This window comes from Tamandua tetradactyla, chromosome 11 (genome assembly GCF_023851605.1).
Source record: "Tamandua tetradactyla isolate mTamTet1 chromosome 11, mTamTet1.pri, whole genome shotgun sequence".
Classification (NCBI taxonomy): domain Eukaryota; kingdom Metazoa; phylum Chordata; class Mammalia; order Pilosa; family Myrmecophagidae; genus Tamandua; species Tamandua tetradactyla.
In genome coordinates, this window is record NC_135337.1 from 90,310,348 (window position 1) to 90,323,386 (window position 13,039).

The 13,039-nt window shown below is 39.8% G+C and overlaps 1 protein-coding gene across 1 annotated transcript in view; it reads right to left on the reverse strand.

Moving 5' to 3' along the window:
- LOC143650657 (uncharacterized) overlaps positions 1-13,039 on the reverse strand; it is a 33,359-nt gene that overhangs the window by 4,257 nt on the left and 16,063 nt on the right. The gene's annotated exons all lie outside the window — the stretch shown is intronic.

Genomic DNA, 13,039 nt, shown 5'->3' on the forward strand with positions numbered 1-13,039 from the left:
AACCTGAGCTGCAAGATTCCCCTAAGCCCTGGTCTCTGAAAATATCCTCAACCCACAGATGTCAGCATAAAGGAGATGAAGAAAAGGCTGCCACACAGCAATTCGAATGCTAGAATTGGCCAATATTAGAGCAGCAACAGAACAGGAATCCCCCTATTGTTGGTTGTTTGGAACTGAATCATGCAACCCATAAAACACATGTTCAAGTCCTGATCCCTGGTCCCAGTGGGTAGAAATCTATTTTTAAACAGTGTTTTTACTACTTTAAGGTAAGTCTAGATGTGGATGTAAACCTATTTGTAAACAGGACTTTTGAAGATGCTATTATTAGGTAAGGTGTGGCCAAAATGAATGAGGGTGGGCCTTGATCCAGTATGGCTGAAGTCTTTACAGACAGAAGAAACTGGACACAGAAGTAGAAACCAGAGAGATATCACTATGTGACAGATTATTGCCAGAAAGCTATCACCAGAACCAAGTGACTATGGAGAAGCATAACATTTCAGACATCTTGATTTTTTTTATTTCTGGCCTCCAAAACCATGAACCAATACATTCTGGTTGTTAAAGTCAACCCATTCTGTAATAGCAACCCTTACAACTTAAGACACTGTGCAAGAGGTGAAAAGAGCTGCTTGAGTCATCTCTAACTACTCCGTATACAGCATATCTATAGTGTTGTTTTATAAATTTATACAACCTAATGTGCAGAAAAAAGTTAATCCAGAAGGCTTGAGACTACTTATCATTAGAAAGACCTGCTTGGAAAGTTGCCCCTTCACTTGTGTCTGGTAACTGGCATTGTGGGAGGGATCCTAGAAATGTGACTGATAAAAGCAGCTCACTGGTGCCCCTATAAATCCCAGAGTGATTTGAACAATGAATAAAAAAGTATTTGCAAAGTCCCCTTCGAAGAATGGTGAGAAAGGGAGAAAATTCAACTTCCCCAAGTTGAATTCTTGATATTCTCACAAGCAGTGTGAACAATCAAAGCTATAAGCTGAGCCCCCAATCTTGGGATTTGTTCATGTAAAACTTAACCCCACAAAGGACAGGTCAAGCCTACTTAAAATTAGGCCTAAGAGTCACCCCCAAGAGAACCTCTTTTTTTTGCTCAGATGTGGTCTTGCTCTCCAGTCAACACAACAAGCAAAACTCACCACCCTCCCCCTGCCTACATGTGACATGACTCCCAGGGGTGTGGACCTTCCTGGCAACTTGGTTTGGAAATCCTGGAATGAGCTGAGACTCAGCATCAGGGGATTGAGAAAACCTTCTCGACCAAAAGGGGGAAGAGTGAAATGAGACACAGTGTCAATGGCTGTGAGATTCCAAACAGAGTCGAGATGTTATCCTGGAGGTTATTCTTCCACATTAAATAGATATCACCTTGTCCTTCAAGATGTTGTAGAGAGGCTGGAGGGAACTGCCTGAAAATGTGGAGCTGTGTTCCAGTAGCCATGTTTCTTGAAGATGACTGCATAATGATAGAGCTTTTACAATGTGACTGTGTGACTGTGAAAACCTTGTGTCTGATGCTCCTTTTATCTATCTTATCAACAGACGAGTAAAACATATGGAATAAAGATGAATAAAAGAGGGAACAAATGTTAAAATAAATTTTGAGTGAAATGCTGGTGATCGGTGAGGGGGAGGGGTGGGGGTATGGTATGTACGAATTTTTTTCTGTTTTCATTTTATTTCTTTTTCTGAATAGATGCAAGATGTTCCAAGAAATGATCATGATGATGAATATGCAACTATGTGATGATATTATGAATTACTGATTATACAGGTAGAACGGAATGATCAAAAATTACAAATGTTTGCACCTGTTTGGTGTTTTTTCGTATTTTAAAAAAAATTTTTTAATTAATAATAAAAAAAAGCAGCTCACTGAGTCTAAAGTGTTTATGCATGCAACACGGTGTATGCTGAACCCCTTCTTTCCATCTGGGAACATAAGCACATGCTAGGCAGAGGATACTGCCAATAAAAACTCTGAGTACTGAGTCTCTAATGACCTTCCCTAGTAGGTGAAAGGTTTTGGAAGCAAAAGACAGAAGAGGCAGACCAAGAAACCTTAGAGCGAGCGAGTTTATTCCTACGCTCCGGGGCAGAACTCACAGAACTCAACGTAGGGAGTTGTGAGTTCACCGCGGGTCCTGGTGAGGGCAGTTTTTAAGCAAGGGGGTTAGGTGACGTCTAGAAGGGGCGGCACATTTTACACAGCTCGAGTCATGGTGACCTTCCCTGTTCCCCCCACCTAACAGTAGGCAAGACTTCAAACATATTGTCATAACTCATGCTGGGGTATTTAAGTCAGTCCCATGCCTCTCCATGCAGACAGAACTCTTTAAAGCTTGCAACTAATTTCCTCTGGATTTTGCCCCATATGCTTTTCCCCCTTGCTGTTTTTCTTTGAATCCTGTCACTGTAACTAGTCTTGAGTACAACTATATGCTCTCTCCTGAGAGTCCTCCTAGTAAATCATTTAGTCTGGACTAGGGACTGGGGACCCACAACATACCTGCTGGGACACATCACCTTATGGGGAAAATGTTGGCCTCTGTAGGGACTTGGGCTTTGACACTGTGTGAAATAGAGAGCTATTTCAGGCTTTTAAGCATAGGAGTGATCTCATCTGGATAGCTTTAAAGATCCATGTGTTATACACGAATAGACAATAGGGAACAAATGTGGAATCCAGGGTTGTAGTAGGAGCCTAAAGCCATAGGAAGTTGCAGTGGACTACTATGCAGGCTAGTGTTCTAGTTATCATTTGAAGACCTATAAAATTTCCTGATGGACTGAAGATGAAACAAAACGGAACAAGAGGAGTCAAGGACAACTGTGATTTTCACACAAACTAGAATGATGGACTTTGATGAATGAGACGCAGAAGGTCACATGGATTCAGTTCTTAGGCAGAGAATAAGGAGTCCACCATGGGGTGTACTGAGATGCAGATGAGGATATGACAAGGAGCGGATACACAAAGAATAACCTACAGGTCCTTAAAGGTAAAAATTAGAAAACATCCAACAGCCACTAGCAGAATTAACAAATAATAGTATATTACTACAAGCAAATACGAGACAGAAATAAAAGTGAACTATCATTCCATGGAAGCCTGAAATAACTTTGAACAAAGGAAACTGGACACAAAATACAATATACAGTGTGATTCCATTAACATTCAATATGAAGCATGCAAAATCAAAATATGCATTTAGAGATGCATACACAGGTGATAAAATTATAAAGGAGAACAAGGAAATTATCTTCAGGTAATTCAAGACAATGGTTATTACATCTAGTGAGGGGGCCTGTCATTAGAATTCATTAAATTGGGATGTTAGGTATGAAACCCTGTTCTATATCTAGGAATGAATTTCATTTCACAGGTGTTTATTTTTTAATATCTCCATAAACTACACATCATGCATTTTTCAGTATGTATGGTATACTTTACTATAAAAACTCTAAAACCAATTAATATAATTTACCTGTAGCCATCAAAAGAATTGTAGAACACCATTTAGAGATACCCAAGAACAAAACACAAACTAATATTTAGCATTTGGGAACAGATGATAATGTCCATAGTCTGATATAGGACACACTGAAAGGAGACTTTGAAAAGGAACACAAAAATAGATAACATTCATTCTTTTCTCCTAAAAAATATCAGTAACAATACAAAGATGGCCACTGCTTCCCTCCTAGTCACCAATACACTAGAGAGTGGAACCAGGGCCACTAGGAAATGAACAAATGTATAAGAATTATAAATAAAGAAAATCTTGCTTTTATAAACAGCTCTAAGAACTTTTCAAATAGGAGTCCAAGAGAACAAAAACATAATCTAAGAAAGATTTTCAGCAAAATTCTACATTAGAAAAAGTTAGAAACTTCATTAACCACCTATATAAAAGAAAAAGCAAGTTACAAGAATAATTTCAAAAAGCTAACACATCCAGGGGTGAAAGCCTCCCTGGCAATGTGGAAGATGATTCCCAGGGATGAATCCAGACCTGGCACCATGCAATCAACAATTCCATCCTGACCAAAAGGGGAAAAAGAAGTGTGATTAATAAAGTATCAGTGGCAGAGAGAGTTCAAATAGAGTCGAGAGGCTACCCTGGAGGTTGCTGTTACGCAAGCTTCAGATAGACTTTGCTACCTATCATAACCCGCCAACCCCAAACAGGACCATTCCAGCCAATTCTAAAGAACACCTAGGGCAATATATAAGATTCCACAAGGGTTCCAGGCACTAGAGTAACTTTCCAGAAACCTGCAACCTCCGATGGGTCCCTGGCCTGAAACCTAGCCCAGCCTCTCCAGAACATCAGATAGTTCAATTTTCTTACCCCATATTAGTGACAGACCCTTCCAATACAAAAAATTCAGAATTGCCATAGCCCAAATGCCCCTAAAGAGTGGGACGGAAAGATCAAAGATGATGGTGGAGCTATACAGGGAAGATAGGATTTAACAAATGAATATGAATCATGAATCATTAAATTGATACCCTTTTAGTCTCCAATATTTTAGAGAGCTAGAATTAAAACCTAAAATTGTGAAATCGTAACCTGTCAACCTCTGAAATATATACTACAACTAATTGTGGTGCTGTGCTTTGAAATTTATAGCTTTTTTGTATATATGTTATTTTTCACAAAAAAAAAAAAGGAAAAAAAATCGACTGTGATGATGAAAACTATTTAAGCCCTCTAGCATTCTATATTCTGGAGCAGCTAGAAGGAAAAATATGAGCGGATCATATGTAGCCCATGGCAAACTTTGGGATCTGTCCTACAACCACTTATTGAAGAGTGCTTTGAAATCTATTGTTTATCGCTTTGCTTTGTATATATGTTAAACTATACAATTAAAAAAAGGAAAAAAAAACATCTAAGAAAGAGTATTGCAATGTGGGGAGTTCTGCTGTCAATTTCTCCAGTGAAACCAGTGGAAATGATTTAAAAACAATCATTTAAAACCTCTGGAAATGGGTTCTAAGGAGAAATTGCAAATGAAGAGGCTTCTGTTCAAGAAAAACTATGAAATTCTGTTAAAAAAGAGTGGTATTTTAACCAAGACTGCACCTTTCGTCCCCCTGCCTCCCAGCTCAGTGAGATGGAAACTCCAACTCCAGACTGCTGCAGTCAAGAACATGATTTGAAACGGAAATGAAAAGATAGAGAATGCTGAGTCAACAAAAGTTTCACACACTAAGATTACTTTCCAGAAACCTATGACCGCCAGATGGATTCCTAGGCCAGATAAGTCCTGAAATCCTGAGGGGCCAGCCTCTCCAAGAACATAAACTAGGTTCCATCACCCCGTCCCATATTATTGACACCCCTTTCCAACATGAAAAAGTCAGAATGGGCATAGACTAAATACCCCTAAAGATTGGGAGAGGGATAAAAGGAGGAGGACAAGTTACAATAAAGGGTGGATTTAACAAATATGACTGCTGAATCATTTTACTGATACTTCTTTCAGTCCTAAATTAGTGAACCTATAACCCATTTTCAGGTCCAGCAGTTTTGTGGATTTTGAAAACCACAACTCCAAAATCTGTTCTAATCTACTTGTTACAATATACTTTGAAATGTACTGCTCTTTTGTACATTACATTTTACAACAAAAATGCTTAAAAAAAAAAGAGAGACGACAAACCCAAAAGTTGGTTCTTTGAAAAGATCAATAAAACCGAGAAAGCTTTAGCTAGAATAAGAAGAGAGAAGACACAAATAACTACAATCAGAAATAAAAATGAGGACATTACTAATGGCCCCACTAAAATAAAAGACAATTTGAGGATACCATGAACAACTGGACACCAACAAATTAGACAACCTGGATGAAATGGACAAATTCCTTGAAACTCATAAACAACCTACACTAACTTAAGAAACAAAATAATGAGTAAGGATTTCTGGCTTCAAGGGAGAAGTTTACTACCAGTCCAGGAAGAATTAATACCAATCTTGCTCAAATTCTTCCAAGAATCTGAGGCGGAAGAAACACTCCTTAACTAATTCTATGAGGCCAAGATCACCCTTATATACCAAAGTCAAATAAAGATACCACAAGAAAAGAAAATCACAGGCCAGTATCTCCTATAAACACAAATATAAAAATCCTCAACAAAATATTTTCAAATTGAATCCAACTACACATTAAAAGAATTATACACCATGATCAAGTGAGACTTATCCCAAATATGCAAGAATAGCTCAACATAAGAAAATCAACCAATGTAATATACCACATTAAAAGAATGAAGGGGAAAAAAAAAACATGATCATCTCAACTGACAAAGAAAAGGCATTTGTCAAAATCTAGCACCTCTTCTTGAATAAAACACTTAGAAACTAAGAACAGAAGGAAATTTCCTCCACACAATACAGGTCTTTGATGAAAAACTCACTGCTAACAACCCACTTAATACTTTCCCTCTATTACCAGGAATAAGACAAATATGTCCACTGTCACCACTGTTTATTCAACTCTATACTGGAAGTTCTAGCTAAAACAATTAGGCAAGAGGAAAAACAAAAAGGCATCCAAATTGGAAAGAAGCGAAGAAAATTTTTCTTATTTGCAGGTGACATGATCTCAAATACAGAAAATCCTGAAAAAATCCAATATTATTTGCTAGACCTAATAAATGAACTCAGCAAGGGGGCAGGGTATAAGATCACTACCCCCAAATCAGTAATGTTTCTATGCAATGAACAATCACAAAAGAAATAAAGGAAAAAATCCATTTACAATAGCAATTAAAAGGATCAAATATTTAGAACTTAATCTAACTGAGGATGTAAAGGACTTCTACACAGAAAACTACAAAACACTGCTAAAAGAAGACCTAAATTAATAGAAGGACATTCTGTGTTCACAGATTGGAATATTAAATATCATTAAGATGTCAATCCTAGCCCAAGCAATTTATAAATTCAATGCAATACTAATCAAAATTCCAATAACCTTCTTTGCAGAAATGAAACAGTCAAAGACATCTTGAAAAATAACAACAAAGTTAGAGAACTCACACTTCCCAATCTTACAACCGATTATACTCCCACAGTAATCAAAACAGCATGGCACAGGTACAAGGACAGACAAAGACCAATGGAATCGAACTGAGAGTTTGGAAATCAGCCCTTTCATCTATGGCCAACTGACTTTTGACAAGGGGACAAAGATCACTCAATTGGAAAAGAATCCTTTCTTCAATAAATGGTTCTGAAAAACACTAGATTCCCATTTGCAAAAAAAAAATGAATATTTCCATTTGCAAAAGAATACCTAACGCCATATACAAAATAAACTCAAAATGGAACAAAGGCCTAAATATAAAACTCCTAGAAGAAAAATTAGGGATGTATCTTCAGGACCTTGTGTTAGACAACTTTCTTAGAAAGGACAGACACAGACCAATGGAATCAAAAGCACAAGCAACAAAACAACAAATAGATAAATGGAACCTTATAAAAATTAAAACCTTTTCTACCTCAACAAACTTTATCATGAAAGTAAAATGACAACCTACACAATGAGAGAAAATACTTGGGAAACCACATACCTAATATCTAGAATGTATAAAGAAATCCTTTACTCAACAAAAAGACAAACTAATTAAAAACTGAGCAAAAAACTTAGACATTTCTTCAAAGATATACAAATGACCAGCAAGCCTAAGTATCATTAGCCATCAGAGAATCAAAACCAAAATGTGATGCCATTCCACATCCACAAGGATAGCTACATCACAAAAATGAAATAAGTTCTGGAGAAAGAGAAACTGGAATAATAGCACATTGTTGGATGAAATGTATAGTAATTCCGTCACTGAGGAAAGCAATATAGAGGTTCCCAAAAAGTAAAATATAGAACTGGCATATGACCCTGACAACTCCACTTCTAGGTATACATGCAAAGAAAGGGAAAGTCTCAGACACATGTACACCAATGTTTATAGCAGCATTATTTACAATAATGAAAAGGTGGAACCAATGGAAATGTTCAACAACAAATAAATGGATAAAATATAGCATATATATTCAATGGAATAATTCTTACCCATAAAAAAACAAAGCTATGAAACGTGCTGCAACATAGGAAAACCTTGAAAACATTATGCTGAGTGAAATAAGGTGCCCAAGAACAAATACTGTATGACTGCACTTAGCTATCTAGAAACAGGAATTCTGCAGAGACAGATCCTACTTGAAGTTACCAGGTGCTGGGGGAAGGGGAAAGGGGAGAGTTTGCTTGGTGGGTATAGAGTACTTATAAAGAAAAACTAATATTTAAAAAATATATATCCACAAGTGAAAGTCCAGGCCCAGAGAGCTTCATTGCTGAACTATACCAAACATTTGGAGATTCAAGAGCAATTCTTAAACTCTTTTTGAAAGAAGAGGAGGGAACTCTTTACAACTTATTCTATAAAGCCAATATTACCCTGATAACAAACACAGACGAAACCATGACAGAAAAAAAAAACAAAACTATTACCACCAATCTTGTACAATTATGCTGCAAAAATCCTCAAACTGAACAACATAAAAATTACACACCATGAACAAATGGGTTTTCTCTCAGAAGCATAAGGTGGGCTTAATATCCCACAAACAATATGATACCTTAACAAAATAAAAAATTAAAATCACATGATCAACTCAATAGACCAGAAAAAGCATCTGACCAAATCCAATAGCCTTTCACGATTAAAAACCAACAACACATTGAGGAGGGGGCATGATAGCGGCTTAGCAATGTGTGTGTTTTAGTTCGTCCTCCAGAACAACTACTAAATAACCAGAAATAGTACAGAACAGCTCCTGGGGCCACGTCAGAGACCAGACACACAGCATTCCCCAGTCTGAACCAGCTGGACTGGCTGCGAGCCTCCCCAGAATCGTGAGTTCCCCAAGCTGCGGCGGTCGGCGCCCCTCCCCCACAGGCTGCTTCCCAGAGGGGAAAGGAAAGAGACTTTACCAGCAGCAGGGGCTGAGCCCAACCAAATACCAACTGTGGCATTAATTAACAAATTCTGACTACTAAAAATAGGCCCCAAGCTCAGATGAACCTGGTCAAAACGGAGATCGCTCACTGGGCTGATGGAAAAAGAAAAAAAGAAAAGAAACAGGTTTTTGTGGCTTGACTGCCTTTGGATACAGCGGCAGGTCTTCTCAGCCTGCAACTGCCCCAGGCATAAGCAGAAACAAGCTCCTTTAAGGGCTTGTCTGGAGCCTGTGCCTTTCCCAGGGGAGGGGTGAAGCCCAACTCAGGTGGAATCCCTCTCTCAAGGAATTCAGACACCAGAGCTTAGTCATTTGAAGCCATTAAAACCAGCCTACATTTCTTAGTACATTTGCATCGATTTAGAAAAAGAAACAAAAAGACAACAGAATAAGAATTAAAACATTAATAGAAAGAAAAAAAAAAAAAAAAAAACCAGCCTACAACCTCTCCTCTGTCTCCACGTCCCCACCAGGGAGAGTCTGCCAAAGTTAAAGGTGCCACATCATCTTATGTTGGTGGGACCTGCAAACAGACAACCGCCACATACTGGACAGGATAAGAAAAATAGAGTTCCGAGACTTCACAGGAAAGTCTTTCAATGTGCTGTGTCTCACCCTCAGGGAAAACCAATGCAGGTGACTCCTTTCCCCTGACAGGAGGCCAGGTTGGTCTGGGAAAATCTGACTGGGGTCTATAATACCTAAGTTGACCCTCCTGGGTGGGGGGGGGGGAAGCACCATACAAGCAGGGCAAGAAACAAGAAAACAAGAACTGAAAAATCCTCCTCTGTTAAACAAAAATTAAGCTAGAGCCAGAAAAAGCTGAACTGAATGTCAAAGAACAGATAGACAACAAAGTCATCCAGCAAGAAAACCCTAGGTAAAAGAAGTGGAAGCAATTTCCAGAATAAACTAGTTAAGGTAATTAAATGTCTAGATGACAGCAAAAAATAACAAATCACACCAGGAAAATTGAAGATATGGCCCGGTCAAAGGAACGAACCAACAATTCAAATGAGATACAAGAGCCGAAACAATTAATTCAGAATATACAAACAGACATGGAAAACCTCCTCAAAAACCAAACCAATGAACTGAGGGAGGCTATAAAGAATGCAAGGAATGAACAAAATGAAGAAATTTAAAGTCTGAAAAAACAAATACAGAACTTATGGGAATGAAAGCCACAGTAGAAGAGGTGAAAAAAAAGCAATGAAAACCTACAATGGTAGATTTCGAGAGGCAGAAGATAGGATTTGTGAACTGGAGGATGGAACATCTGAAATCCGGCAAGAAAAAGAAAATATAGGAACTGTCCCCGAAAAATGAGGGAGAAATTAAAACGTTTTCAGACAAAAAAATCATGAGAGAATTTGTGACCAAGAGACCAGCTCTACAAGAAAAACTAAAGGGAGTACTAGAGACAGATATGAAAAGACAAAAGAGAGAGTGTGGAGAAGAGTGTAGAAAGAAAGACTATGAATAAAGGTAAAAATAAGGAAAATTAGATATGACATATAAAATCCAAAGGCAAAATGGTAGAAGAAAGTACTACCCGTACAGTAATAACACTAAATGTTAATGGATTAAACTCCCCAATCAAAAGACATAGACTGGCAGAATGGATTAAAAAACAAGACCCATCTATATGCTGTCTACAAGTAACACACCTTAGATCCAAAGATAAACATAGGTTGAAAGTGAAAGACTGGGAAAAGATATTTCATGCAAATAACAATCAGAAAAAAGCAGGAGTAGCTATACAAAGAAGGATAGTATGTACTAATAAAAGGAACAATTCGGCACGAAGACATAACAATCATAAGTGTTTATGCACCGAACCAGAATGCTCCAAAATACATGTGGCAAACACGGAAAAGAGAATTAGACACATCTACCAAAATAGCTGAAGACTTCAATTCCCCAGTTTCATCAATGGACATGAACAACAGCAGGATACACATTTTTCTCAAGTGCTCATGGATCATTCTCAAAGATAGACCATATGTTGGATCACAAAACAAGTCTCAATAAATTTAAAAAGATTGAAATAATACAAAACACTTTCTCAGATCATAAGGGAATGAAGCTGGAAATCAATAATAGGCAGAGTGCCAGAAAATTCACAAATATGTGGAGGCTCAACAACACACTCTTAAACAACCAATGGGTCAAGGAAGAAATTACAAGAGAAATCAGTAAATATCTCGAGGCAAATGAAAATGAAGACACAAAATATCAAAACTTATGAGAGGCAGCAAAGGCAGTGCTAAGAGGGAAATTTATTGCCCTAAATACCTATATCAAAAAAGAAAAAAGGGCAAAAATCGAGGAATTAACTGTGTACTTGGAAGAACTAGAGAAAGAACAGCAAACTAACCCCAAAACAAACCAAACTCTTGAAAAGGAAGACCAAAGTTGGGGGACTCACATTTCCTGACATTAAAAATTACTGAAAACCGCTCCTCTCCCTCTTTCTCTGCCAGCGGCGCTCCTGCCGCCAGCCAGCCCTCCTCTCCCTCTTTCTCCGCCGGCGGCGCTCCCGCCGCCAGACAGTCCTCCTCTTCCTCTTTCTCCACCGGCGGCGCTCCCGCCGTCAGACAGCCGGCCTCTTCCCCCTTCTCCGCCAGGCAGCGCTCCCGCTGCCATCTTGCCCTTCCCTTTCCCCTTCTGCTCCGGCGGCGCTCCATCCGCCATCTTATCCTTCCCTTTCTCCTCCTGCTCCGGTGGCTCTCCAACCACCACCGTGCCGTCTTCCATCTTCACCGGCTCCTCCGCCACCGTCCTCGACAGCCTTGCCACCCTCACTTTTCCTCCTCCAGAACAGCTACTGGGGGATTGAAGACAATATAGAGCAGCTCCCGGAGCCACAACGGAGATCAAAGGGATGGCGTACCCCATCCTGGAACGGCTGACTGTCTGGGAGAACCAGCTCCGGTGAGATCGCCGAGGGGCGCGGGCTTTCCCGGGGGGGACGGTAAGTGGCTGGAGTCCCTTCCTTCCTCCTTCCCAGGCCAGCTGGCAGAATTGGGCAGGTGGTCCCCTCGGGCCACGGCGGCTGGCACCCCCACCACGCGAGGCCCCCCGGACCAACTGAGAGAGTTGGGTCGGAAACCGCCAGACCGCAGAGAACGGTGATCGGGGGGGTCCCTTCCAAACACGTGACTCCCCGGTCTGGCTGGGAACAGTGCACTCTCCCGGTCTGCGGCGGCTGATGCCCTCCTGCCACGCTTGGCGCCCCGGGCCGACTAGGAAATTTTGACGGGCGCTCTCTCGGGCTGCGGCGGCCGGCGACCCTCCTCGCGTTCGGACCGCCAGGCCGGCTGGCACTCTTTCAAGCCGCTTCGGCTGGCAAAACTCCCCCATGGCGAGAGTTTTCAAAAGTTAAAGGACCCACAGCACCTTTTACTGGTGGAACCCGCAGACAAACATGTGCCACGAGCGCCACCTACTGGGCAGGATAAGAAAAACAGAACCTAGAGATTTCACAGAAAAATCTTTCAACCTGTTGGGTCCAACACCCAGGGAAATCTGACTAAATGCCCAGATGCCAGCAGAAGATAACGGATCACACTCAAAAAATTGAAAATATGGCCCAGTCAAAGGAACAAACCAATAGTTCAAATGAGATACAGGAGCTGAAACAACTAATGCTGAATATATGAACAGAAATGGAAAACCTCTTCAAAAAAGAAATCGATAAATTGAGGGAGGACATGAAGAAGACATGGGCTGAACATAAAGAAGAAATAGAAAAACTGAAAAAACAAATCACAGAGCTTATGGAAGTGAAGGATAAAGTAGAAAAAATGGAAAAAACAATGGATACCTACAATGATAGATTTAAAGAGACAGAAGATAGAATTAGTGATTTGGAGGATGGAACATCTGAATTCCAAAAAGAAACAGAAACTATCCGGAAAAGAATGAGAAAATTCGAACAGTGTATCAGGGAACTCAAGGACAATACGACCCGCACAAATATACGT